The sequence below is a fragment of the Phocoena sinus genome, chromosome 5, assembly GCF_008692025.1.
Source record: "Phocoena sinus isolate mPhoSin1 chromosome 5, mPhoSin1.pri, whole genome shotgun sequence".
NCBI lineage: Eukaryota > Metazoa > Chordata > Mammalia > Artiodactyla > Phocoenidae > Phocoena > Phocoena sinus.
In genome coordinates, this window is record NC_045767.1 from 91,358,786 (window position 1) to 91,384,103 (window position 25,318).

Sequence of the window (25,318 nt, forward strand, 5' to 3'; positions counted from 1 at the left end):
ATTTTTCCATGATTTCATAAAAAATTGTAAATATTAATACTAAAACACACACACACTTAAAAGATGATATGGACTGCAAGGTGAACAGTGACTTCTATTCCCACATCTTTTTCAGATAAAGAATTTTACCTGAATGCATTGCTTTGTAATTTTTCTTGTAGTTAGTATTTGTTATTGCAATGTAAGTTCCCTCATAGTTAGCACTTGCTATTAAGAAACAAAAGTTAAAGTAACTTGTCCAAATATATAAAGTCACTGTCAAGGCTAGGATTAGACCCCAGGTTTTCTGGTTCTTATCTCCTAGTCCTCAGCTTGATTCACAGGATTCTCTCCTTCTGATCTCTATTTCTATAAGGCTGGTACTAATATCTCATCTAAACAGAAAGCTGTCATGGACAATACAATTGGTCGCTAATGATCTTCTGCAGGCTTCCATGGCCATCATCTTTGCAACTCATTGCAAAGCCCTTCCCAGTCCGTTCATTAAAAGTTGAAATTTGGGCTTCCCTGGTGGCGCAGTGGTTGAAAGTCCGCCTGCCGATGCAGGGGACGTGGGTTCGTGCCCCGGTCCGGGAAGATCCCACATGCCGTGGAGCGGCTGGGCCTGTGAACCATGGCCGCCGAGCCTGCACGTCCGGAGCCTCTGCTCCACAACGGGAGAGGCCACAGCAGTGAGAGGCCCGCGTACCAAAAAAAAAAAAAAAAAAAAAAAAAAAAAAAAAGTTGAAATTTATTTGCCCGCTAACTAATTTGTGTTATTCTACCTTTTGTTTGCAATGTGGATTTAGCACTAAGTGTACAATTGAAAAGCTTCTCTCTTCATGGTGAATTTTTAAAGTATTGAGTTATGGTGTTGAGAATAATTACAGTCCCACTTATCTCCAGGATTCTGAATTATTCTCAGGTCATGTTTATGAGACATTTTGTCGGTTGAAAGATGTTTTCCTTTCCCTCCCTCCTAGACATGTATGTTCCACAACAACTCCAAGTAAAAACCTGGCCATAGAGCCCAGCCTCCAGCAGAAGTCGGGGGACTTGGGAAGACAAGCAGGTGTCCTCAGATGGAAGGTCTGTTTGCCCAGACCCCCCGCCCCCCCAAAAAAGCAGGCCTTCAGCCACCGAAGAAGCTAGGAAAGCAGTAGATCTAGCTTGAACCTGGAGGTTGAAGACACATTTCAATAGTATTGTGAGACAGGCAGAATGTGAAAGCCTGGAAGAGAGAGACTGGAAAGAATTCAAGAAGAGCCAGACTTTCTGGGTAAGTGGCAGCACAGATAGAACTCAATCCAGAAGCACTCAAGAATCTAAAGCCTGCATTAAAGGAGCAAAATGACTTGGGAGAAAGCACAGTGGGAGAATTGAAAACACTAACTTCTTATACTAATATTAGCTAAAGTAAATAGTGACCTCCATTTAAAAATTAACTTGTCCTCTAACTCTAAATGATTGGAAATTCCGAATTCTTTGGGAGTTGAAGCCATTACAAGGGGGCAAATAAGGGCTCAACAGAAAGAATAGACAGAAAGTCTCATGGGAAGTTCTAAATAAATTTTTATTCAAAAAAAATCTCGAGCATTGAAACAAAATTGTGTCTTTGGAATAGGAATTAGACTTCTAGGAATGTATCTTAAAAGATAATCTTAAATAATTACATAAAAAACTTTAAACACAAAGATGTCAATGTAATACTTTTATGATTAAAAATGAGCCATATGGGGCTTCACTGGTGGCGCAGTGGTTGAGAGTCTGCCTGCCGATGCAGGGGATACAGGTTCGTGCCCCGGTCCGGGAAGATCCCAAATGCCGCGGAGCGGCTGGGCCCGTGAGCCATGGCCACTGATCCTGCGGGTCCGGAACCTGTGCTCCGCAACGGTGAGAGCCTGTGCTCACAACAGTGAGAGGCCCGCATACAGCAAAAAAAAAAAAAAAATTACTTGGGGTAAGGTATGTGGTATATAGTAGGCATGCATTAAGCGGTAGCTACTACTGTACAGGAACTGAAGAACAAAAGGAAATGTGGAGTTTCCATAATAACAACAAGTACAAATAATTGCCAATATTTAACAGGTGCCAAGTACTATTTTGAGCACTTTACCTACAATAACACAGTTAATCCTCACAACAGCCTTTAGAGTTGGATAATATTATTTTACCCAAAATTAATTTACACAATATTAACCTTTCTCTGTTTTAGATAGTGAGGTTACTAAGTATAAAATGTAGTTTGAAGTATGAAATATGCTTTGGAGCTCCATGCAACTCTATTAGTATTTGTCTTATAAAGTGTTTCTCTCGCTCTAGACTGTGAACTCTTCAAGGACAAAAACCAGATCTTTGTATTCCCAGTTTTTGCCTGGTTTATGGAAAACATAAAATATATATATTCTAAAGTGAATCTATCTTCCTCCATGGATGAAAATCAGTACCGTGTTCAGTGCAGAAATTAATTTTATTTAAGATTTCAGTGGCTACAAAAGAATGAACTAAGTGTATCTTTGTCATCCACAATACATATTTTCACACTTGAAGATCACAGTTTTATAGTAATTACCAAGATCATTCATCAGTTTGTATTGAGTAACAACTCAATAGAGATAGTTACATGGAGCGCTGTAGATTGCTGTTTTTGGACCTCTGCTGCCATTTCAGTGTTTTCATCACCTTCTGCTGAGTCCACCGAATCAACCACAACATAGTCCATTCTTTTCATCTGGTGTTGCTCTTCACTCAAGTCCTCTGTCCACGTAATTAACAGAATCAAATGTATAAAAATGTGGACCAGATATTAGACCATAGAAATAACCGGGGACCAGGCTACAATCTTCAGAGACTTGTTAAGTGGCCACTAACGTGGCTGAAGTGAGATACACTAGGATTTGCTCATCAGAGAACTGCAAGCAATGTAATAGAATGCATACTAGCAAAAAGTCCTTATATATAATTCTTTTCTGCATTAAGACATCAAAGAAAGTGAACCCCAAAGAATGTTTAAAGTCATTATAATAAATCTGTCGGAAAACTAAAAATCTCCTTTAGAACAGTATTTCATGAAACCAATGAATTGCCTTCAGACATTTCAGGGAAGAGTCAGGGGTTAAATGACTTTTGCACAATACATTTATTTTCTTGATTATATGAATCAAGAAATAGGACTTTTACGTAATTTTAAAATATTCATATGTAAGTGGTTTGTGGTCTAGAGTATTTCACCTTCTGAGTCATCATTTTATTGGCTTATGGAAATGCTATGGTTGTTCAGGAATGTGTTTTTATATTCCAACAGGGACATGGAGTAGTTTGAAAAGCCCATAATTTCCTTTAAATTTTACTCTCCAGTAATACAAGATGACACTTATTTAAAGATGCAACTACCTATGCTAACGGTTACTAATAAACATGTCCTTGGAAATAATCATGCAACCTTTTTTAGAGAGCAATTTTGATTGCTATTTGCAGGAACTGTTAATGTTTTTATCTCTTTAACTGTTTTAAGGGCCTTACATAACTTTTAAATAAATGTTAGTCAAATATCGATTTCAACACTATAACAGAAAGATTGAGGATGCTGGGAGTGATATTATATAACATATCTGTTACACAGTGTATGTTAGAATGCTCCAAAATTAATGCATCACCGTCCTGAGAACTTCAAAAGAAGAAGCTAAGTAGGTAGGAAGGAATAGTACACATTATAGAGCATCAGTTTCACTTTCTAAAGTGAACGCTCAGAGATAATGGAATTAGACAGTCCTACCCATTTGAGCAAAGGATTATGATTTATAGGACATGACTGGTGGCAAGTCAAGTTGACTGTTAAGTTTATAAGTATATTAATAAAGACAATATCATATTGAATATAAACACCAGTTTCCTGGCAATCTAAAAATACAAATCCAACTACAAATAAATAAGGAGAAGAAAAAAGTAAAATACCGAGGGTAAGTCAAAGGTAGGTAAATGACATACTCTGGAAGGAAGATGTGTACATCTATTCTGTGAAGAAAAATATGGTGTAGCGTCTTAGCCAGGCAGAAGCTTAAAGAGAGGTCATATATTCTGCAAAGGCTTCTTTTGGAAGAATATTCATCACCTGTTCTCGATCATGTAGTTATTCTTTCCTGTTAAGTAAATAAACAAAAGAACTTGCATGAAATCTCTGCAAGAACTATTGTATCATTTTACTGATTACCATTTATCGGTGGATGTAGAGCTAATAAGACATTCTCAGTATTGACAGGTAAATAACCATGAAGAAGCATATGATCCTTTTTTTTAATTGAGTACCTTAAAAATTGCTATTGTAAAATAGTTTGGAAATTAAGAACAGTGTAAAAATAATCTAGTAAATAGTTGTTCCCCTTTGGGAACTAAAAAATTACTACTGTAGTTGAAGCCCCTGTGGACTCTCCCTGATTGCACCTCCAGAGGTAGCCCTTATTTTGAATTTGATGATGAAAGGTATACAATCACATGGAAGTTCTTTCTGTTGGACAAACATGGTGACCTATAGAGCTATTCCAATATTCAATGCTTTGAACCTGGCTACTGGCAGTAGAAGTTTGCAAAATAGAAAAAATGTTCAGAGAGAATTAGGATAATGAGCTTTGGCTTGTTCAAAGTGAAAATCTAGTAATGTTCTGATAAAACAGAGAATAACAAATGAAAATAGCTGCTCAAATAGCCAGACGTTTCTTTGAGATCCAGTCAATCTCAGTCCCATTCTCCTGATCTTGTTTACAACCTCTTTCCCCCATTATTCCAGCTGCCCCTCAAAAGGAACAAAACCTCTTAGGTGGAGAGCCGAGGGGCACATACCTTCAATTCTGTCTCTACTTTCTCCCTTCCCATTGCTTTTCCACATAAATCACTTTGTTCTTTGTAATAAAATACAAAAACTTCTTCATAGACAGCTTAAATGTGCTGTCTATAAATTTATAAATAGTCAGTCCCATACATGTTTTTATAAGATAAGAAATACTGTCAAATAATAATTACATGTTTTTATCTGCTGTCAGTAAAGTGATAACAGTTTCTGAAGAATATAAATGCATAGAATCTGCACTAGTGTAGCCCAAGGTTTTGAGACATGAAAGAGATCAAATAGTAACAACCTAACTAATGCTTTGAGGGGGTGTTTAACGGTAACCCAGAGAAAGAATGTGACACTGTGAAATGAAGATGTGCTTCCAGCTTGTACTCCAAATAGGAATTGACACTTACTGTTGCCATTCCTTACATTGTCACACAATGCTGAGAATTCTCCCTGTGGCAGAGGCCTCCTTCTCCAGAGAGAACATAGAGAGCTTGTGTTAGAGGAAAGAGGTGCAAAATCACAACTGTTTTCCAAGATAATAGGCATTGTGCAGTATTTTGCAGATCATACTGAAGGACAGCAAAACCTTCAAAGGATATGGAATAAAGACAACTCAATAATTGAAGTTTGATTTTTTAAAAATAAATGTGTAAGCTCTAGTATAAGAATTATCATGGTTTAATAATATGGGGTCCAAAACAGGAAAGAGACATTTCTGCAAAGACATTGTGGGACAGAAGCAACTCAGAACGTTCAGAAAAGGATCAAATAATAGCCATTATAAATGGTGCTAGAATATATATGCAGATCTGGGAAACAAAGGGTAGCAGTAGTACAGATCTCTCTAACCACCATGCTCAGCTACCCACTTGCAGGTTTTGTGCTTCCAGAACTCATCATGCTAAACTCTGACAAGTCGAAGATTCTGGTTCCAAGGAGAAAAACGTTGGTACCAAGGCACAAAAATTGTGTTCCACTGAACCTAAAACTACAACTGCTGCCTGGTCACTTTGGGCTTGTGGACCAGCAGATAAATAGAGGGGTTACCTTCCTGATTGAAATAATTGACCCTGATTATCATGAGGCGTTAGGACACTTATGGGGACTTGTGGTGTCTCTATGCCGTGGGAAAATGGGAAATGGGCCATTTCAAAAACTGGCCAGATAAGGCAAAGACAACCAAAAGCTCAAACCCCTCAGGGATGAAGGTCTAGTTTCCTCCACCAGGTAAGCAAATGAAATCAGCTCAATTTCAGACCAAGGATAATGAAAATCTAGAATGAATGTGAAGGAAGGAGATGACTAATATCAATAATTACCTAGGACCAGGGGCAGTCATGGGGAGTGTAGCTTATTCCAATAAGACTCAGTTGACCAAGTGAACTCAGTTTGGAGCTCCAGTGCATCTGAGTGGTACAAGAGGCAGCCTTCAACATGCATTTATTGTTCTCCACATCACATACCCCTAAAAGTTCTTCTGATTTCAGTCACAACAGTGGGGAAGAGTTCTATACAATAATCTCAGCTGCACCTTGCACTGGTAGCTTCCCACCTCAGGAGCAGGCATCTTTCTGCATTCTGCTTTCACAGCTTTCCCCAAGGTAGTGGGAGTGTGCCTTACTAGTGCGCAAGAAGAGCTACAAGTAGGGGGTAGGAGTTAATGCCCCTGAGGGCTATCCTCAACCACTGGGTGAGGAGAACTGATGTTACATACTCCAGACTCCATGCCTTTAAGGGAGAATATTCTAGGAGGCATTCTGTCTACTTCCTGGAAGTTCCAGGGGAATGGAGACCCTCCCCGTTGCCCATAGCAGCAATTCAGTGAGGCATACTTACTTACACTGGCTTTCCACCATTCCCTGTTCCACTTCTCTACTTCCTTATTCTGGTGTCCTGGATCCCTTCATAGATGAACTACCAGCACTCAAGGCCTCGTCTCAGATTCTGATTTTAGGAAAACAAAAATTATGGCAATCTTTTTTTTTTTTTTTTTTTAAAAAAAAGAGAGACGCAAAAAAATTCTTTTGTCTACAGAAATACATCTCTTTCTGGGAGTTCTATGGATTGTAAAAATATTTAGCTTTCCATTACCCAGTTATCCACATTAAAGTTCTTTGGTTTGCCTTTCTTTGATCCTATGTTGTCTTCTCTTTTTGGAAATAGCCAGTTACCCCCAGACACTGATCCTAGTTTGGTCACAGGACGGTGATAGTGCAGCCCCCGATGTTCTGTCCCTCACCTCCCCTGATTTTATGTTACGGTGAACAAAGCTGAGACACCAGCATACTTCTGGGCTATGTTTTACACTTGCTCAAGAGGTTACGGTACTGATGTATTTTTCCCAAGCGGCCTGATCTCACAGTCCCTGTGGTTAGCTGTGTTTGTAGGTATTTGGCAATGAATCTAAACATCTAAGTGTGGTCTGCCTTTAGAAAACACTGGACTGTTGAGTCAGACGGTCTTGATTCCTTTTTATGATTCTATTTATTATGTTGAGAAACCTCCTACCCTCTCTGGGCAGTTTTTCCATCTGTAATGGAGCTACCCAGCTCTTATCTGTATCTCAGACTAAAAGAAACAGAATTAATAGTAGTTCCAGGAGCCTCTTAGAAGCTTAAATTAGAAATGGCCCTAATTCCACCACACTTTTCTGTGTTTAAAATCTAAAGTGTTTCTATTAGTTGTTTTAATCTGATGTGGTTGGAAATATACCTTGGCTACAAAAGAAGTAAGAGTGATCTTTCATCCTTCTATTAACAGTTGAATTCTGATGCAGGGAGATTAAATTATTTATAACTGAGAGAAACAAAATCATTTAAAATACTGAATAGCATGTTAGTTCTTTACATGGCTTTCTGAACCTCATCCTGACCAAATCAACACCAGATTGCTTTCTAACAGCAAGGATGCATTCCTTTGGCTAAAACAATGCATCAATCTGCAGGACTTTTCTAGGAAGTGAAGCATGGTATTTAAGAGTGCACTGTTAGGGCTTCCCTGGTGGCGCAGTGGTTGAGAATCCGCCTGCCAATGCAGGGGACACGGGTTCGAGCCCTGGTCTGGGAGGATCCCACATGCCGCGGAGCAACTAGGCCCGTGAGCCACAACTACTGAGCCTGCGCGTCTGGAGCCTGTGCTCTGCAACAAGAGAGGCCGCGATAGTGAGAGGCCCGCGAACCGCGATGAAAAGTGGCCCCACTTGCCACACTAGAGAAAGCCCTCGCACAGAAATGAAGACCCAACACTGCAAAAATTAATTAATTAATTAATAAACTCCTACCCCCAACATCTTCTTAACAATAAAAAAAAAAAGAGTGCACTGTTAGAACATACATATAAACCTCTCTCCAGCACTAAAGCTCTGCGTATGAAAATATAGAGTGGGCAAGAGAGTAGACGTGTGGAAGCAAAGGATTGTACGTGTTGGAAAAGTTCCTTTCCTGTCATTTTACTTTCAGCATGGGAGTGTGCGTGTGGGGTGGGAGGCGGCTTCTGTTTGTGCATTGTTAAGTTGTTCTTAAGAGGTAGTCTGCAGGGAGTTCCCTCGTGGCGTAGTGGTTAAGAATCCGCCTGCCAATGCAGGGGACACGGGTTCGAGCCCTGGTCGGGGAAGATCGCACATGCCGTGGAGCAGCTAAGCCTGTGCGCCACAACTACTGAGACCACGTGCTACAACTACTGAAGCTCATGCTAGCGCCCGTGCTCCGCAACCACCGTAATGAGAAGCTGGTGCACCACAATTAAGAGCAGCCCCCACCCCCCGCTCGCCGCAACTAGAGAAAACCCGCGCACAGCAACGAAGACCCACCGCAGCCAAAAATTTTTTAAAAAAAGAGGTAGTCTGCAATGAAAATTAACCCCCATGTATTTTTCTATTAGAGATGGCTTTTAGTTCTGCAGATTCTTTAAAGTTCGTTGATAAAGCCTATGGCCCGTTCAGTTATCTTAGGATCAAGCACTATAACCAGATCAGTGACTTATTTTATCTGCAACACTGAGGCGGGGGTGGAAATGGGGAGGGGTGGTGGCAGGGGTTATCTTTATTTGGAAGGAGAGGCAGAGGCTCTGGAGAGCAGGATCTGGTTTGCCGGAGAGCTCTGACAAAGTTCTAGGTGCCAAGATGCAAAGAGAAGGAGGAAGCAAAAAGGCTTGGGAATGAAGGTAGGAAGGTGACGAAAAGAAAAATTGTTTAACAATCATGCCTTGGTAATTTTGCCTAGTGAACTCACAATATGTCCAGGTTAGTATGAAGGCAACAAAACTCCTCCCTATCAGCTCATCCCAGTTTTCCCCGTCGAGTTTGGTCCCCACCTGCAGAAAGAGAGAAAGAGGTTAATTAAAAAGAGCTGTAAAAGTAAAACTCTATATATTACGACGCACACACACACACACACATGAGTGTTTAAGCATGTCCCTCTTCCCATCCTTAATTACCAGTATATTAAAAACATTAGGATACATATCCCCATATATTAATCTTTTGTAATTATCATGCAATACATTAAGAAATGCACAGAAGAAACTGATGGTTCAGAACAAATGGGGATAACACTTATAAAATTGTTGTTAAAATTGGATGAAATATGCAACAGAGTGCCTGATGTGTGTGTATACTTTATATAGCTAGTTATGCTAATCTTTGTTCCAATTTTTAAATTGGTCTTCAAAAGTGTAATTTAATTTTTGGTAAGTTTCAAAAGATTATGTGTGAATATTGCATTTGAATCCATCTTGAAATGTTTCAGGAGTACAGTTTTTTTTCTTGATTTGTTTTTAATTTAATACAATGCACAATGAAGAATGAATTTGCATTGTTTTCTTTTTTTTTTTTTATTGGGGTACAGTTGTTTTACAATGTTGTGTTAGTTTCTACTGTACAGTGAAGTAGAGTTCCCTGTGCTATACAGCAGGAGCCTATTAGTTATCTATTACAAGTACATTCTTGATGAAAGTGGTCATGTCTTAACACATTTATCTTGGGAAACAAGCGCTGAACAGCTTTCTCTAAAGTGTAGGGAGAATATCAAACGTGTGTCCTCCATCTAGTGTTACAAATGCTGTCTAAGGTCTTGGTATTGATGGCTACCTGCAAGCCCTTGCCATAAGGCAAGTAAAAATAGAATTTTAACAATTCACATAAAACATTTAGTTGGAAATTCTGGGCATAACAGTGAGTCACATTTGATTATGAATTGTAATTTATCTACACTATAATTAGACTGTCTAAGTTATCTTCTTACTTACAAAGACAGATGCAGGAAAGATGTCTGTAGATTACTAAGTTCAACAATTTTATCTTATTTCTGCTTCTTTTCCTGAGATAAAAATCAAATATGTAGTAGAGTGCGCACATCAAGTGTCTCTCAGTTACTTTGAAAAGTCTATAAGCTCACTCAAAAAATATAATTTTCTGTATTTTTGGCTAAAGTGTATACTCACAACACCTTACTAAATTCCAGGCTGCAGTCTTCCAAGCAATGCTGGGCTGCCCCTAGTGCTGACCCCCTCATGCTCTGCAAAAACAAACCAACCAACATGGAAGATGGTGTGTCAGTTAGAGCTGGGTTTCGAAGCTCAATTCAGAATCAGCTAGAAAAATGTCAGCAGGGATGTGTTTGGATCTTTCCATTGAAAATTAAATTACTTCTTTCCTTTATCCGACGGTATCAGGAGCAAAAGCAGCCTGGAAAGCATTTTTCACTGTCTGGAAGGAAGATTTTGAGACTTCAAGGATTTGGAAATAAGAGGAAGAAGTAATGAATTAGTCATGATCTTATAAAACGTTTAATCTGAGGCTTTCCTGACAGGATCTTATATGATTTACAGTTTTCTCTCTGTTTCAGGTAGAAGAAAATAAAGAGGAAATTGTTCTGAAACTGTTTTACAAGTGTTCAGATAAAAAAAAAAAAAAATTGCTAACTAACCAATTTATAAAAGAGGGAAAAGGTAAAGATTAGAGATTTTTCTCAACCAAGCATACTAGGCCATATACTACTTGAAGTGTTCAATGTCAAGGATGATATATTAACCACTTTTATTGAGACTAACCTTGAAAAAAATCATCTAGACACATTTAACAAACTTCTTGCCCATTTCAAACATATAAGGCTTGCTTTTCTATCTTCTTCCAGACAATGGACAATTGATTATTAGGTGGACCACCTACACTTTGGATTATTATTACCATGGATTTTTGCTGCAATATCTTTTTGCTGTTTGATTCATTTTCCATGAACGCAGAGCCATGAAGGATATGGATTTGGGGCCACCTTGTGACAGATTTAGAAAAGTCCTGGAGACCGAACCCTGGGATCAGAATTTTGGTTTCTATTACTAAATTGTTACCTTTCAACAAATATATTTTGCAAAAGGGTTTCATATGGTAATGGCTGATTTTTACTAATGAAAGGATGATTACCAGTGTTATGCTATAGTCAGTTACACACATTGACTTGTCTCTATGTGCCAGCCACTGTCATAAGCCATCTACATATATTATATCATTTTATGTTCACAACAACCCTATGAAGTAAGTGCCATCATATCTCCATTTTACAGCTGATGCAACTGAGGTTTAGAGAGAATAAATAATTTGTGTAAGTTCTTGTGGAGAGCAAGAGAGATCTTAGGAAGCCTCAACATACTCTGGTTGAAGATGTGGGAAAAAAAGTTCTATATGAAAGTGCAAAAATGACATAAAAATATTAAGAAGTAAATCAACATACACTTTAGTAACGTTTTAAAGTTTCAAATTGCATTTAATTAGCATATTTTGGATTACAGATATATATATATATATATATATAGATATATATCTCCAGTATTCTTTCCATCTAGAGAGTATAACTCAACCCTAGCACAACTCTTCCCCTCTAGTTTATCCTTCTATTTCCCAATTATTTGAGCTTCCCTTAAATAAAAGCTATTTAGATCCAACTCATGGGGTTTTCTATAATGATGCCCGGGAAAGAAAAGGAGTATGCTTTATTTATTTCCCCATCTCTATATTCTATGAGGTAATTAATTTTCATTGGCATGCTGTGGCACTAATATACCTGGACTTTAAAGAGAATAAAAATAGTCTTGTCAATGCCCCTTCTTCCTACTATAAATTTTAGATCTATATGACCAGAGTAACCAGGTCTATCTCTTTCTTGAATCCTACAATTTATTCAAGGAATTTTATCTTCTCCAAAGTATACCTTGTTTTGGAGACCTCAAAACTTCTACCAGGGACATTATCACACTCCCGATTGCAAGTTCTAGCTTCTAGCCTCAGGATAATACAATCTTTCTAAAAGTGCTTTGAAAGTAGGTATTCATAGGCGCTTACTTACAGATTAGTTCCGATGACCCCCTTCTTACCGCCTTGGACAGTTCCCCTGAAACCCAGTACACCTCACTCTCCATCAGCTATATCCTGTCCATATATCCAGATGCTCTGTTGCAGATAGAAAGTAATTTAGAAAGCTACTTCATCATCTCCAAAGTGGTTATATAACGTTACACTCCCCTTTGGGCAATGTATGAGTTCCCATTTCTCCATATACTAATGCCCAGAGTTATTCGATATATTATTTTTTAGTACTTCGTTGTGGTTTAATTTGCATTTCCCTGATGGGCAATGAGCATTAACATCTTCTCACATGTATATTGCCTTACATTAAGTTTTACTTCCCTGTGAATTGCCAATATTTGTTCTCCCACATTTTGTAGTAGATTGTCTTTTTCTTCTTGCTTTGTTATCATTAATTAACTGAATAAGCTGAAAACTCATTGTGGAAAAATGAAATTTTCATAGTGTTTTAAATTAACGTGTTGGAGACACATTTCAGATGTACTCAAAGTATCTCTGACTGTACTAAGTCTTAACAGATATACTTTTCAATCTGCTTTACCTTTACTCACAGTTTCCAGTCTTTCTCCTAACTATTGCACCAAACTACTCCCATCAACTTTAATATGCCTTGATATACATGTAGTTCTATATATCTGTATGTCTGTAGATATATAAGAATACTTAGGGCTTCCCTGGTGGCGCAGTGGTTGAGAGTCCGCCTGCCAATGCAGGGGACACGGGTTCGTGCCCCGGTCCGGGAAGATCCCACATGCCGCGGAGCGGCTGGGCCCGTGAGCCATGGCCGCTGAGCCTGCGCGTCCAGAGCCTGTGCTCTGCAACGGGAGAGGTCACAGCAGTGAGAGAGAGGCCCGCGTACCGCAAAAAAAAAAAAGGTAATAAAAAAATAAAACTTGATGTTGACAAATGACATTTATCTAAATAAAATAATGACAACCTATGGTAGAGAATAAATAATTTTGACCAATAAACAATGACACTGAACACAATGTCAAGTGAATCCTTGCTATTTTGTGTTTCAATATAATGAAACTATTATGGGGTACTGCTCTAAAACAAGAGTCTCATGGTTCAAGCTATAACTGAGTGAAAATGAAAGCAGGATAAGCAGGGTACCAGCAGAGAAAAGATGAGAGCAGCAGCATCAAAAGCTCTCTAATGGAACATCATTAAGAATCTAAAAGAAATATAAATGTTCTTCTAGGCCATTATATTATCCTATTAATATTTTTTTCTTTATAATTGTCTATATTACCTTTGGTTAACCCTACAATCTAAGTACATATGTTATATTATATTTGAACTAAGTTACATTTGAAAATAATATTTTATATGACTATTTAAAAACTTAAAGAATTTTTACACAACCTCACAATTCTCTTGTGTGGCATATTTTTATCCCACTTTAGAAATTCAGGAGAAACTAAACACAGTGGTTGGTTTCCAGCCCTGCAGAGCATTAAAAGCTACTGTCTCAGTCTGGTTATCCCTAAAAGCTGTCACTCAGGTATGGATTCAAGTGTCAATAGTTTATTTTGGAAGTGATCCCACTAAACAAGAGCAGTGGGTGAGGGATAATAGCAAAGGAAAGAGAAGGCAACCAATAAAGTGTCAGTTACTGCTATGGGTTAATTGGAACTTCACTGGAAACCACGTATAGCATGTTTCAGAGTTATCCCACCTGAGGAGTGAAGGAGCTGGGCTATTTACACAATACTCTAGTGAGTCATTAGTTAAAGGCTGCTTCCAGGGGCATTAATTTCCCAGTATTTCCAGCCTTTGGTTCTGCTGTTATAGCGGACTCCAGTGGCCAGAGAAAGCCCTGGAAGACTAAATACAGTGAGTACTGAAGTAGTGAGGATAGGGTGATATGGGTGGGGATTGAACAGAATTGGCTAGAGCTCTGATTTTATTTACTTGAATTTCATGAGCATATTCACTGAGAAATTTTTGGAAACCATGGAAGAATTATCCTTTAATTTTTTTATCATTTTTTTCTCATTCCTCAAAGCTATCAACAGCAAACAATGAATTAAGAGTAAAGGAACTTAGACTTGCCTGGTGGCACAGTGCTTAAGAATCCTCCTGCCAATGGAGGGGACACGAGTCCGAGCCCTGGTCTGGGAAGATCCCACATGCCTCAGGGCAACTAAGCCTGTGCGCCACAACTACTGGTGTCACAACCACCGAAGCCCGCGCGCCTAGAGCCGGTGCTCCGCGACAGAGAAGCCACCCCAATGAGAAGCCCGTGCACCGCAACAAAGAGCAGCCTCCGCTCCCTGTAACTAGAGAAAGTCCACGCGCAGCAACGAAGACCCAACACAGCCAAAAATATATAAATAAGTTAATTAATTTTTTTAAAAGGGTAAAGGAATTTTTTGTTGTGCTTTTTTCTTTATTTTGAGAAATTAATAGTTTTAGGTTTACTGATTTGCTTTACATTTTCAGTTATTAAAAAAGCAAGGGCTTCCCTGGTGGCGCAGTGGTTGAGAGTCCGCCTGCCGATGCAGGGGACACGGGTTCGTGCCCCGGTCCGGGAGGATCCCACATGTCGCGGAGCGGCTGGGCCTGTGAGCCGTGGCCGCTGGGCCTGCGCGTCCGGAGCCTGTGCTCCGCAACGGGAGAGGCCGCAGCGGTGAGAGGCCCGCGTACCCGCAAAAAAAAAAAAAAAAAAAAGCAAAATTGCTATTGCTGCTATTTTTTTCCTATTATTGAAGAGGCAAATACATGAAAGAAAACTTTTAAGCAGCAGCAGAAAAGGGGGGGTGGAGTTAGTAAGATTCCATCAGGTAATTGAGGAGCTGAGTTTTCTGAATTTTCCTTATTAGTTGCATGATAAAGAATTTTAATTGAGAAAAATCAGCTCACCTCCTCAAAACTATCTGTATACCTGTCTGCACCCACTTTTGCTGAAGGTCTAGGCAGAGATACAGGTCTTTGTGAATGAGCTTTAAAAAAAAAAGATTTGGAGGATGAATTATTTACCTGGTTTAGATATTCCTTTGTTACTGAAATCACGGTCCTTTGAGTTCAGCGGTGAACTGAAATGGTGCCAACAGGATTTCTTCACAGTTTTCTGGAAGCCACGGCAGCACTTCATTTACATTGCCAAAGGCCGTTGGACCCAGCAGTCACAGGGAAAGGAATTCCCAGATTACCTGGAGTCAGATCGCTAGGATTAGCCAGCATGCACCTAGAGTTGCTTTGATCACACTAATTCCCAATTCAAACTTAATAATTATTTCAGAAATTTTGTCCTGCTTCTCCAATTACTTTAACTCTACAGGATGGAGGTTAACCCGCTCCCCAGGCTGTGTTTTGGAATCTGCTTATATCAGATAAATGAAACTACTGCTCTAGGATTCAGAAGTAAGGCAACACTGGAGCCAAAACCAAACAGACATCAGTACCACGTTAAGTGTCATCAGGACAGAGATATTTCTCATTTTTGTTTACCACTGAACACCCAGCACCCAGATATTCTACATTTGCAGATGCAAAATAACTCAGCACTTTTAAATACATGATTTCTCAACTTTTATAGTGTGATCTATTCTGAATCATTCTTCATTCTCTGATACATTTTGGATAGAAAGGAGTGGAGTGTGTCATCACCCACTGGCACTGAAACACTGCACTCATACTTGACACAATGGAAGCAGTGAAAACAATAAGGGAACAGGTACTGGTTTCATTAAAAGTCATAACTCTGCTACATACTCTTTAAACTCTAATATGATGATTTCCAGGTCCACAAAAAAAGTCTTAATTTTAAGAAACAGATTGCTACAAATAAAAGATTACATTTTGGCCAGGCCTTGACGTCCATTTCCTTTTTTAAAAAACGATTTTCACTGACTACTTTGAATAACTTTCTATATGAAGATTAATATTTGTAGTGTTCAAAATTAATGTTGAACCTCCATATGACAATTTCTCTTCTACTTGATTTTGCAGAATCCTCTGTGACACCATAATGGTATTTACAGGAGGTCAGCTATGATCTCATCAACAAAGAAATCACCTTTAGAAAGAATTAATAGAAACATATACTATTTCACAGAGATGTGTTATGTTTAAGAAAAATTCTTTAATGCTAATAAAAGAAAAAATTCAAGTGCAGAAACCACATGTTAAAAACAAGGTATTATTTGTTACAGAACAGGATCTCAGAAGGGTCTAGGATCCATCATGGGGTCTTCAAAACAGATAGGAAATGATAGTTGTCTGAACCTTTGTTAACAGAATGCTAAGTAAAAATATATGGGTTACCTGGTTTGATGTTAATGGACAATATTTATCAACTCCCAGTGGAATATAATATAAATTATAAATGGATTTAGGTATATATAGTGATACATAGGTCTATAAAATTCAACTAATATTCAGACATATATTTTTAGCAACCAAATGCTTATATCAATTCAAATATTACACCTTCCTTAGAAGAATAGAGATACAGCCTAAATATTTCAAAATCTAATTCAATCAGAGCTGACTTGTACATTAAGCGTAGTAGACACAGTGCCTAGGGCCCACAATAATTTTAGGTCCTTTGAAAATATTTTGATTTCTTTTAAAATCAAAAAAGAAACAAAGATTTAGAGTCCAAAAAAGTGTTATTTTTTTCTCACAACAGAAAAAGGTGAAATGTTTTGGACCCACAAAAATCTACTGAATTTTCCCTGAAGCAGAAAAAAAGGTGAAGTATTTAAAGTTATGTCAAAAGCAACTTTTAATATTGATATTATGATGGGAGAACCCCACAAAGGTAAAATTGTCTAGGGTCCATGGAAGTCATTTTGCAGCGCTGTCAACGTTAAATGAATTTTGTTTGTTTGTTTGAATAAAAATAAATGTTTGTTCTTAAAGCAATTGTGATCAGATTTAAAGCCCCTTGCTTTCTGAGGATCATAGTTATACAAAAGAAAGCTCTAGTGATCAGAAGAATGTGCCTACCTTCACACGGTGCTACAGAAAGCATGGAACTGCCAAGAAAGCAATAGAGCTATGGTCAGCTTGGAAGTCATGTTTACCCTGGATCCATTCTTTCCAGTGTCCCGCAGCCCCAGACACTGGTGTGCTTGGCTGTCTCTGAGGAATTGTGTTGGCTGGAGTGCTCCTGAGATTTTTTATATTATTGCAACACTAAAGGTGTGTGGGACCTCATCTTTGCACTATGTCACTGGAAATCACACAAAATCCGGTATGTCCCCCTGCACTTTGAAACTAACCCAAACAAACACTCCTAGGTCTCAAAAAATTTTCAGCATGCTTAAAGTTTAACTGATTTGGTATAAAACTATTTTGTTTAATGTACATGTCTTAATCTGTTAGGGCTGCTGTAACAAAAATACCATAGGCTGGGTGGCTTAAACAAGAAACATTTATTTCTCAGAGCTCTGGAGGCTGGGAAGTCTGAGACCAAGGTGCCAGCAGATTGGGTGTCTGGTGAGAACCCACTTCCTGGTTATAGGCAGCCTTCTTCTCACTGTGTCCTCATATGGCAGAATGGGTGAGAGAGGTCTCTAGGGTCTCTTTTATAAGGACTCTACAGGCATACCTTATTTTATTGTGTTTTGCTTTATTGCGTTTTGCAGACATTGCGTTTTTTTACAAATCAAAGGTCTGGGGCGACCCTGTATCAAGCAAGTCTTCTGATGCCATTTTTCCAACAGCATTTGCTCACTTTGTGTCTCTGTACCATATTTTTGTAATTCTGGTAATAGTTCCAACTTTTTCATTATTATTCGATTTGTTATGGTGATCTGTGATCAGTGATCTTTGATGTAATTATTGTAGTTGTTTTGGGGCACCACAAACCATGTACATATAAAATGGTGAGCTTAATCAATAAATGTGTGTGTTCTGACTGCTCCACCCACCAGCTATTCCCCCATCTCTCTCCCTCTCCTGGGCCTCCCTATTCCCTGAGACACAACAACTTTGAAATTAGGTCAGTTAATAATCCTGCAGTGACCTCTAAGCCGTCAAGTGAAAAGTCTCACATCTCTTACTTTAAATCATAAACTAGGCATGATTAAGCTTAGTGAAGAGGGCATGTTGAAAGCCCAGGTAGCTTGAAAGCTGGGCCTCTTGTGCCAAACACTTAGCCCAATTGTGAACATAAAGAAAAAGTTCTTGAAGGAAATGAAAAGTGCTCCTCCAGTGAACGCACAAATGATAAGAAAGCGAAACAGCTTTATTGCTGATATGGAGAAAGTTTTAGTGGTCTGGATAGATGATCAAACCAGCTACAACATTCCCTTAAGCCAAAGCTTATACAGAGCAAGGCTCTAACTCTCCTCACTTCTGTGAAAGCTGAGAGAGGTGAAGAAGCTACAGAGGAAAGGTCTGAAGCTAGCAGAGGTTTGTTCATGAAGTTTACCGAAAGAAGCCATCTCCATAGGATAAAATTGCAAAGTAAAGCAGCAAGTGCTGCTGTAGAAGCTGCAGCAACTTATCCAGAAGATCCATCTAAGATAATTAATGAAGGTGGTTACACTAAACAACAGATTTTTCAAAGAAGATGAGACAGCTTTCTATTGGAAGAAGATGCCATCTAAGACCTTTACAGCTAAAGAGAAGTCAATGCCTGGCTTCAAAGTTTCAAAGGACAGGCTGACTCTTTTGACTCTCAGGGCTAATCAGCTGGTGACTCTAAGTTGAAGCCAATGCTCTTGTACCATTCTGAAAATCCTAGGGCCCTTAAGAATTATGCTAAATCTACTCTGCCTATGCTCTATAAATGGAACAAGAAAGCCTGGATCACAACACATCCATTTACCAACATGGTTTACTGAATATTTTAAGCCCACTGTTGAGACCCACTGCTCAGGAAAAAAGATTCTTTTCAAAATAGTAATGCTCATCGACAATGTACCCAGTCACCTGAGAGCTCTGATGGACATGTATGATTATGATTAATGCTGTTTTTCATGCCTACTAACACAATATACATTCTGCAGCCCATGGATCAAGGAGTTATTTCAACTTTCAAGTCTTAGTCTATAAGAAATATATTTCATAAGGCTATAGCTGTCATAGACAGTGATTCCTCTGGTGGATTTGGGCAAAGTCATTTGAAAACCTTCCGGAAAAAATTCACCATTCTAGATGCCATTAAGAATTTTCACGATTCATGGGAAGAGATCAAACTATCAACATTAACAGAAGTTTAGAAGTTGATTCCAACCCTCATGGATGACTTCGAGGAGCTCAAGACTTCAGTGGAGGTGTGGTGGAACTAGCAAGAGAACTAGAATAAGAAGCAAAGCCTGAAGACGTGACTAAATCGCTGCAATTGCATGATAAAATTTTAATGAATGAGGAGTTGCTTCTTATGAATGAACAAAGAAAATGGCTCCTTGAGATGGAATCTACTCCTGCTGAAGATGCACTGAAAATTGTTGAAATGACAACTAAGCATTTAGAATATTATGTAAACTCAGTTGATAAAGCAGCTACGGGGTTTGAAAAGGCTGACTTCTATTTTGAAAAGAAGTTCTACTGTGGGTAAAATGCTGTCAACTAGCATTGTATGCTACAGAGAAATTGTTTCTTAAAGGAAGAGTCAATTCATGATGCAGACTTCATTGTTATTTTATGAAGCTGTCATGGCCACCCCAAGCTTCAGCAGCCACCACCCTCATCATTGAGCAGCCATCAGCATCGAGGCAAGACCCTCCACCAGCAAAAAGATTAGGACTCATTGAAGGCTCAGATTAGCATTTTTAGCAATAAAGTGTTTTTAATATAAGGTATGTACATTGTTTTTTTAGACATAATGCTGTTGCACACTTAATAGACTACAGTACAGTGTGAACATACTTTTTATATGTACTAGGAAACCAAAAATAGTGTGTGACTTGCTTTGTTGAGATACTCACTTTATTGGGGGTTTCTTGAACAGAACTCACATATCTCCAAGGTATGCCTGTAATCCCATTCATGAAGGCTCCACCCTCATGACCTAATCACCTCTCAAAGGCCCCACCTCCAAATACCATTACATTGGGGATTAGGTTTCAGCATATGAATTTTGGGGGGAGAACACAAACATTCAGTCCATCACAGTACGTACCTCTCAATCTGATTATTTGTATTTATAACCCTAATTTTTATAATATTTTTATTTTGAAATAACTTTTTTTAATGGAACAGAGTATGAAAAATTTATTTATATGGTTTATTTAGGCACAAATTTTAAGAAACTACCGCTTGTTTTGTTGTTTTTTAAATTTCTTTCTCCATTCTTGAAAACTTTTTCACAGTCTTGAAAATTTCATTCAAGTTTCTTTTTAGAAATATGTTCACACATTAATCAAACGCTGCAGCTCGTGGAACCCACGCAGGATTTTATTTTTAATTAATTCATTTATTTTTTAATTGAAGTATAGTTGCTTTACAGTGTTGTGTTACTTTCAGGTGTACAGCAAAGTGATTCGGTTTTACATATATATATGAGTGTGTGTGTGTGTGTGTGTGTGTGTGTATTCTTTTTCAGATTATTTTCCCATATAGGTTATTACAAAATACTGAATATAGTTCCCTGTGCTACACAGTAGGTCCTTATTGGTTATCTATTTTATATATGAAATAACTTTAAACTTACAGAAAAGTTGTAAGAAGAGTATAAAGAATTCTAGAATACACTTCACTCAGATTTCCCAGTATTTCCTAAGAACAAGAAAATTCTCCTCTAACGCGTTACAATGATCAAAACTAGGAAATTAAGAGTGATACAATTTCATCTGCAAACTTTATCCAGTTTATGACAATTGTTCCAATGATATTCTTTACGTAGATGAATAGTTGGGTAGATAGATGGATACATGGATGGATACATAGATGAATGATAAATGGATTGGTGGACAGAGACAGAGAAAGATACGACTATTCTAGCATCCAAATCTAGGATTACATATTGCATTTAGTTGTCATATGTCTTTAGTTTTCTTTATTCCGAAACAAAATTTCCTCAACTTGGTTTTCGCTCATATTTCTTCATGATTAGATTCATTTGGGGCAGCGATATCCAAGGTGATGTTTTGTACTTCTTGCTGCCTCATATAAGAATATATATCCCCATTTCCATATGCACAAATAATAGTTAAAATAATTTTGCACCCCCTCAAAATAGACATTAAAGCATCAGTTGGTGCCCTAGAGAAAAGACTTACTTAGTGAAACTCCCTTGCTCTGTTCCCACTGTTCTTCCTCTCGTTTTGTAAGAATAGTTTCAGTTTCTGGCTATAATAAGCACTGTCCAAGAGTCTTGCAGTAGTTACAACTAGTAAATAATTTGATATAGCACCTTTCCTATTTTCAGGAGCTTAAAGCAACAGTAAGGCATATGTGTGTGTCTTGGGGGAGGGAGGGGTGAAATCTACATTAAAGTGCTGGCTAGTGAATGGGAGCAAATGTTAGAAGTATTTGTGTCTTCTTGTTTTTAACTTTTGTATTTTTTCTGAACTTAATCCTTTGTTTATTAATTTAACAATGTCACTTAACAAAATCTGTTATTAATTATTTAGCAAAACCTCTTCAGCATGTTATGTGCCAGGCTTTGTGGTGGGTGCTGTGGGTACAACAGTGAATAAGGTATAATTTCTTTATAGATGTTAAAATCTAGTGAGAGTACAGATAGGTAAGTAAAATGCAATGGGTGGGGCTTCCGTGGTGGCGCAGTGGTTGAGAGTCGGCCTGCCGGTGCAGGGAGCACAGGCTCGTGCCCCGGTCCGGGAAGATCCCACATGCCGTGGAGCGGCTGGGCCCGTGAGCCATGGCCGCTGAGCCTGCGTGTCCGGAGCCTGTGCTCCGCAACGGAAGAGGCCACAACAGTGAGAGGCCCACGTACCGCCAAAAAAAAAAAAAAAAAAAAAAAATGCAACGGGTGGAGTGCCATAATATAGATAAGTGCAGAAGCCATGGGAGCACATGGATAGGACCTTTTAGTCATATTGGGGGAATGTATTTATGAACTGAACTCTGCGTTTGAGCATAGAGTTCTTAAGGCCAAGGTGGTACGCAGAGAGAGAAGTGGCAATCCTAGGAAGAAAGGAGCACCTACATGGTCTCTCCTTCAGCGACACTGAGCTTGCTCATAGAGACAGCTCTAATAAGGGAAGATATTGCGCAGAATTTCAGGCCACTTGATGACTCTTGGAAAAAAAATGACTCCCCCCAAATTTGAACCTTTGAACACTCAGTGAAGCTGCTGTTATTATTCCTAAGTCTTTTGGCAAATATATTGTATTGTATTGTCCCTATTTTTTAGTCATCATTGTGACTATTGTTATTAATATAGTTATGAGTATTATGGTTCATTTTCCAAGGGCTCAGAAAAGAAAAAGCAGCTGCCAGGGCAGATAACGACTGGGTACTTACCACAATATTCTGCTCCAACACATTCAAATTCTCAATATATACAAACAACCAAGGTAGCGAATGCTCTGAGTCAGGAAAGTAGAACCTAGGGCTGGACAGGGACGGGGCAGAGTTGCGTAGCCAGTCAGGGATCCGACTTCAGCAGGGCAGCCTCCAAGAAACCAGAATCAAAGTCTGCTGCTTTCCTACAAAACACATTACACATTCCCCTCCAGGTACCTCAGCAGCCATAGCTAAACTAATGGACAGTCAGAAGAACACAACTGAAGTACTTTCCCACCCTGCCTCCAATCTCATGTTTACTCCCCAACCTAGTATATATCCAACCTGGGTCCTATAGCCTATAACGCTTGCTTTGTAGAAACTTCTAGAATAGGTTAAGTTAAAGAGGCCTCTGTAGGAATCATAAGTCTCTCTCTCTTTATGAAACCATTTCCACTTCCCATACACCACTGAGTGTATCTCCTTAACATCTCTGAAATGTCTCCTTTTGGCCTTCCTCCTTTTTTTCACTTCCTTTCATCCTTCTTTTCTCCTTAACTTTTGTCATAGTTCTGCATTACAAATATGATTCATTCTGACTATACAAAAATATAAAAAAGAAAATAAAAGTTATCTGTCATCTCACTATCCAGAGATTATGGCTATTAAGGCTTTGATATATTTCCTTTCAATCTTGTGTGTTGTGTGTATACCACAACTTTAGGTCTTGGTTATTTCACCTGCTATTGTGTTGTTAGCATTTCTTAATATCAATCAGTACTTCTATTTCACAATTGTCTGGCCAGTATTTCTACTTCTACTTGCATCTGTGAAGTATTCCAACATGTAATACTACCTAGTCTTTGAAAATTTTTAAATGATTTCTTAGTGAATTTCTTCTCCCTTCCTAGCTCCACTACACTGGACTGAGCTCCCCTTTCTCTCCCCCAGACCACCACAGAATGTCTCCTAAATGGTCTAACCCCAAGTTTTCGCCCTCCACCGTTCACTCACTTCTGCCAAGTGAACTCTCTAAAATAGGAATCTGGCCATGTCTCTTCCCAGGCTTAATCATCAGTGTCTACCCCCTTGCCATGGTCTTCAGGATAGTTTACATTCTTGCCCTGATAAAAGTTTTTCTCTGCTTGGCCCCTTCTGTTCTCTCTAACCTCCTCTCTAGATGTCTCTCTCCTCCCACCCTCAGTTTTAGTCTTTTACATGCTTGCACCTCTGAATTTTTGCTCATAGTATTTTCTCTGTCTGGAGTATCTTTCCCCTTTTCTACATGACAAAACCAATGCAACTTTTAAAATTCAACCCAGGTCACAACATGGTGTGGGCACTTCCTTAAAGTTCATTCTTTCAGCCTCCACCTCACCATAAGAGTGAGGATCTCAAGGTTTGCCCTCTCCTGTCTGTGAGCCTTCCTATAGCCCACTGTACCCTTTCCTAAGTGACTTCTTGGTTTCTTTTCCCTTAACAACAGGAGTTGAATTTGAGTCCCTAGCACATCACACAGAGCAAACATTCAAGAAAAATCTGTGAAAAAGAAGACATCTTTCAAAGTTATTCTGGCTCAGCAGCTGTGAGTCCCTGTGTCTGAGGTCAGCTTCCTTCTGTTGACTCTATTCCAACATCGGCATGCCTGATGCATGAATCATGGATCCTGGATGAAGTCATTTGTTGACATGGCTATGAAGAACAGTTGTGGAATCTCCCAACGATTTCAGAATCTCCCTCTAAAGTCCCTTTCCCCAAACATTTCTATCATAGGTGCCTCCAGAGAAAAAGAGTAACAGGGCATTGTTACCCTGAGGATAAATCAACCACTGAAAAAATCTCCCACACTAACTTTGCTTTTAGGAGTTACAAAAGAGGAAACCATGTGAGAGTTAGTTTATAAATTCGATGAATTAAAATTTAACGTGCAAATTTTTTTTTCTTTCTTTTTTTTTTTGCGGTACGCGGGCCTCTCACTGCTGTGGCCTCTCCCTTTGCGGAGCACAGGCTCCGGATGCGCAGGCTCAGCGGCCATGGCTCACAGGCCCAGCCGCTCCGAGGCATGTGGGATCTTCCCAGACCGGGGCACGAACCCGTGTCCCCTGCATCGGCAGGCGGACTCTCAACCACTGAGCCACCAGGGAAGCCCTAACATGCAAACTTTAATATAGCAGATGTGAGAGTGGTTTGGGTGGACATCAGAAAGGCAGAAAGAAATCTTTGTGGCTAGTTCAAAATACTAAACCAAGGAAAGAAAAATCTCTTTGAACCTACCCTAATGTAAGTTTTTCATAAAAATAGTTCAGTGACTTAGATCTGATTCACCGTTTTGACCATACAACAGGATCCTCTTATATTTGTCACTGTTACCAGTTACTAGGGTCATATTTACTAACCTAAACATAAGGATGAACATTTTTACATGTTTTAAGCAATGATGCCTCTCAGATACATGAGAACTTCATCGCAGCCATAGGTGGATATATCACGAAGCTAATTAGTTTAAGCTCCAAGACCCTCACTAGTTTACTAACAAGAGTCAAATATTTTTATAAAATTTGCTGAAGTCACATATTTTAACCAAATTTGTTATGACTGCTTATTTTTCTCACTCTCACTTTCCTTCCTTACACTTCTGCTTATACTGGATGATGTCGATCTAGCTGTGCTTTGGAGAGCTGGTTGAGGAGAAGTTGAGTTGAAGATGTTTAAATGTAGATTTAATGATATATATTTTACTGGTTCACAGTCATGTTATGAATGGTTCTGTTTTTACT

The 25,318-nt window shown here is 38.8% G+C and overlaps 1 long non-coding RNA gene across 21 annotated transcripts in view; it reads right to left on the bottom strand.

The window, feature by feature from the left end:
- Positions 1–1,820: 1,820 nt before the first annotated feature.
- The window catches only part of LOC116754233, a 60,396-nt gene continuing 36,898 nt past the window's right edge, over positions 1,821–25,318 (bottom strand). For 2 of the 21 annotated variants that reach the window (XR_004350000.1, XR_004350004.1), the window contains 9 exons: positions 22,560–22,744; positions 15,156–15,328; positions 10,253–12,985; positions 9,043–9,124; positions 6,650–6,757; positions 6,133–6,219; positions 5,221–5,279; positions 3,967–4,118; positions 1,889–2,736 (listed from right to left, as the gene is read on the bottom strand). This is a non-coding gene — a long non-coding RNA (uncharacterized LOC116754233). The other 19 variants (XR_004350003.1, XR_004350010.1, XR_004350006.1 and 16 more) reach the window with 18 other exon arrangements.